The sequence below is a fragment of the Lactuca virosa genome, chromosome 4 (assembly GCF_052849685.1).
Source record: "Lactuca virosa cultivar CGN04683 chromosome 4, Lactuca_virosa_CGN04683_v6, whole genome shotgun sequence".
Classification (NCBI taxonomy): domain Eukaryota; kingdom Viridiplantae; phylum Streptophyta; class Magnoliopsida; order Asterales; family Asteraceae; genus Lactuca; species Lactuca virosa.
The window spans coordinates 159,527,960-159,532,169 of NC_136429.1; the positions used below are offsets into that span (position 1 = coordinate 159,527,960).

General features: G+C 35.3%; 1 long non-coding RNA gene across 1 annotated transcript; it reads right to left on the reverse strand.

Annotated features, from left to right (window-relative positions):
* Positions 1 to 220: 220 nt before the first annotated feature.
* On the reverse strand, positions 221 to 1,903 carry LOC145107629 (uncharacterized). Its single transcript, XR_013707915.1, has 3 exons — positions 1,382 to 1,903; positions 1,166 to 1,297; positions 221 to 328 (listed from the first exon to the last, which is right to left on the reverse strand). It is a non-coding gene; the product is annotated as an uncharacterized LOC145107629 (long non-coding RNA).
* Between the last annotated feature and the right edge of the window lie 2,307 nt (positions 1,904 to 4,210).

Sequence of the window (4,210 nt, forward strand, 5' to 3'; positions counted from 1 at the left end):
ACAATCTCTGTAGTTGATTCAAAAGAGTTGTATTAGATTAAGTTTCTAGTTGTATTAGATTTCCTTAGCACTTTTTTAGAAAAAAAAAGCATATGTTCGTTGACAATACATAATTTACAAACAATTTTATATGAAAAGTACTCTTATCAGATGAAGATTGAATGTTTTGACTTAATACAAATCCAATTTCATCACTTTAAAGCAAGTAATAGCAATGCACTTTGACCAAGTTGAGATTATCCAGCAAAGAAGAACATCAAGATTACAAACAACAACCAACTCCACTTGACAGTTGTAAAAAACCATCACCAAGGGAAAAGTCTTCAAACTGGATCAATACATGTTACATATCAATAGCAAAAAATGAAATTAACGAAACCCACATTACGGAAATCTGTCCAGATCAGGCATTTTTATAGGCGGCATCCAACTGGACTTGTCATACATGGAATGGTTTTCTAGGCGTTGGTGTTCCAAAAAGAGCAGTCTACATTGAATCAACTCCCTAAAGGTGCAATCTACTTAGAAACATCAATGGAGGTTTACTAGCATGTATATACTCAGGTGATCGGATTCAAGGGTTAGGGTAATTTGGTCCATTTTTTTGTTTTGATATTTAAGGGTATTTTGGTCAAAAACTTTTTCTTTTAAATTATTATGATTTTGATATATATTATTTGATTATAAGTTTTTAAAAAATGTTAAAAACAAAATATTTGGGCATATACAATAAACACATGGAATTACCCAAGACAAATTGAAAATCTAAATCTTATTATATTTGGAATATGAATGAATACTCTGACCAATTTCCTTCTTTACTCCGATAGAATATGTTGGAATCCTAAGTCAAGTAGGACTTGGAGACCAAGTAAACTTGGGGCTTAAGCAAGTTGGTTTAAGTTTCCTAATCTTATTCTACAAGTTGGTAGTCTAGGAATATATATATATATATATATATATATATATATATATATATATATATATATATATATATATATATATACCGAGGCATGGAACTATGCAGAAAACATTATTGGTTTTGAGTTATTTTCCAATTAATCAAAGAGTTGTTTGATTAAATACTGTTTTGCAATTACGTTTTACAAACTAGAATTGGTATCAGAGCTAAAGGAACCGAAGGCTGTGAGATCAATTTTGTTACCTGTTGACGAGCCAGGTCAACATGTCGGATGGAGAAGGAGGCGGAGGAGTTGCTCCGGTGACTGTGAAAGAAACCGGATCGACCTCAGTTCAATGTCTCATGCTCAATTCCACAAATTACACAGTTTGGTTCCTGCGTATGAAGGTTGTCTTAATAATTCATAAGGCATGGAGTGTCATTGACCCAGGAGCAGAAGAGAATGAAGAGAAAAACTACCTGGCAATGGGGCTTTTGTATTAGGCAATCCCTGAATCCCTGATTATGCAGATGGGTGATATGGATTCTGCAAAAGCGCTCTGGGACGCAATCAAGGCTCGACACATTGGGGTTGATCGTGTGAAGGAGGCCCATCTTCAAACGCTAAGTGTTGAATTTGATCAACTCAGGATGAACGAATCAGAGACGGTCGACTGTTTCTCCGGAAAGCTGTCCGGAATTTCTTCAAAATGGGCGGAATTAGGATCTGTGATCGACGAATCCAAGCTAGTAAAGAAGTTCCTTAAGTCGCTGCCACGAAAATTCATTCATATGGTAGCATCACTGGAACAGATACTAGACCTAAATAATACCAATTTCGATGTAGTCGGCAGGATGAAGGCATACGAAGAGAGGATCAGAGAATAAGAATCTTACGGTGGTGAGAAAGATCAAGCTCTGTGCGTCGAGCATGGTGGAGCTTAAAATCGGAACTGGAGAAGAAAGGGAAAGGCAATGGAGGTTAACGGGTTTAGTGCGACTGGGAACAAAGCACACGGGTTTAATGGCTCAACTGGATCTGGATCCTGTGGGTCGAATGGGTCAAGTGGATCAGGCTCTGGGTCTAAAACAAAACAGGCCCAAGGAGGCAGGCCTAACAACAACACCGGGTCCAATAATCACCAGTCCAACAGCAGGCCCAATTCTAATTATGACCCTAATCAGAAAAATAAAAATAAAAAAGATCGGTCCAAAATTATTTGTTACCGGTGCGATAAACCGGGCCACTTCGCGTCTCAATGTCCGGACCGAATTAAAAAATTACAAGAAAGTAATTTTGTCGAATATGATGATACCGATGTGGCCGTATTTTTACACGAGACCGTGTTTTTAAATGAAGAGAAGGTGATACTGTATCGATACGACTCATAAGTCAACGATGTATGGTATTTGGATAACGGGGCGAGCAATCACATGACGGGAAACCGGTCATTTTTCTCCGAGCTTGACGAAGGTATAACCGAGAGGGTTAAATTCGGAGATAATTCGTGTGTAAAAATCAAGGGAAAAGGTGTTATACTTTTCCAAGGCAAAAGGGGTCAACAAAGGCTTATGACGGAGATTTACTACTGTCACACCCCCAGACCAAGGATGGCGGAAACGTCCGGGGGTGGAGGACTTCATGTAAAGTATCACAACAACGAGTATAATAGTGCTCAAAGTAAATACAACCATCATAAATATAATTGAAAAGGTTACACCATAGTATATGTTTACATGTTTCAAAATCAATTACATTATGATGCCAAAATAAACTGTTTGACGATTTAACGTCCCATCCTCAAAGTGCTGATGTTTTCCTGTTTCACTGATTTCTTGAGAATACAAGTAGTTTTGAAAAAGTGTCAACAATTAAGTTGGTGAGTTCATAAGAGTTTTGTTTGAGGAAGAAACTGTTTTCCTTGTAAAAGCGATAGAGTTTGATTTCCAGAAAATCCAATATTTTCTTAGTTAAGTGTGAAAATAATGTTCCTATGTTATGTGATAATGAACCCTAGAAAGACCCATAGATTCCTTCTATAATCGCCCATCGTATATAGTTATATAAGATTTAAGTTAAATAAACCGTTGAATATAATGGGTCTGCCCTAGGTCCACAACCAAACAAGGAACAGGAGATGAGGCGGGCCCACCAATTCTAAGTCGATTGTGACTAGATTCTTATATAACTCTAGCATATACACTTAGCAATTATAGCTGAAGCCTAACAATTCTAGACGTAATGTAGTTTTAATAGAGATCTATTTCCAAAGAAAATCTGATATTTTCCTTAAAGAGTGAGTCGTAAGTTTCTATATTAATAAATAGTGCATCCTAGAATTTCCTATAGTTTCCTTCTATAATCTCTAAGTGTATATAAGCTGTATAAAATTTAAGTTAAATAGACCGTCGAATGTAATGGGTGTGCCCTATGCCCACAACCAAACAAGGAACAGGAAATAAAGCGGACCCACCAATTCTAAGTCGATCATGACTAAATTCTATATAACTCTAGCATATACACTTAGTAATTATGGCTGAAAACTAACAATGCTAGATAGAATGTAGTCTTAAAAACCAAAGATCGAGACTATGCTTATCATAATTCATCAAGTAGTGGTAGTGGACATAAACTATACATATCATAATTCACCAAATAGTGGTAGTGATAGTGATCATGAATTATGCATATTATAGTTTATCAAATAGTGGTAGTGGTAGTGAACATAAACTATACATATCATAATTCACCAAATAGTGGTAGTGATAGTGAACCTGAATTATGCATATTATAGTTTATCAATTGGTGGTAGTGGTAGTGAACCTAAACTATACCTATTATAGTTCTAGCGTGTTTGTTTGTGATGTATAAGGACCCTTTTCTATGTAAGTCGAATGTATAACAAAATATAACTATGTGTTATCATGCCTTATTTTTTTTGTACTAATGGTAATAATGGAGGATTCTTACAATTTAGTGAGTATTTTCTGTTATATAATTATACCACAACAAGAAACACATGTAAAATATGAAATCTTCAAATATTAACACTTTGCTCAACAAGTTACAAAGTGTGATGAAAGTTATAAGCTGTTATCTAGATTTTTACCTTTCTACACGGTTTTAGAAAAATCCTAGAAAAATCATACGAAGTTAAAAACTGATTCCGTAAATTCTGAGAGTTCACAAAATGTGTGTAGTTTATTCATAATTTTTATTATGATTTTAAGAAATCTTTAACTTGTGTTAAAATGTTCATATTCACAGACTGGTCCGAATTTTTTCTGCAATGATAGGCAGTTTTGTAA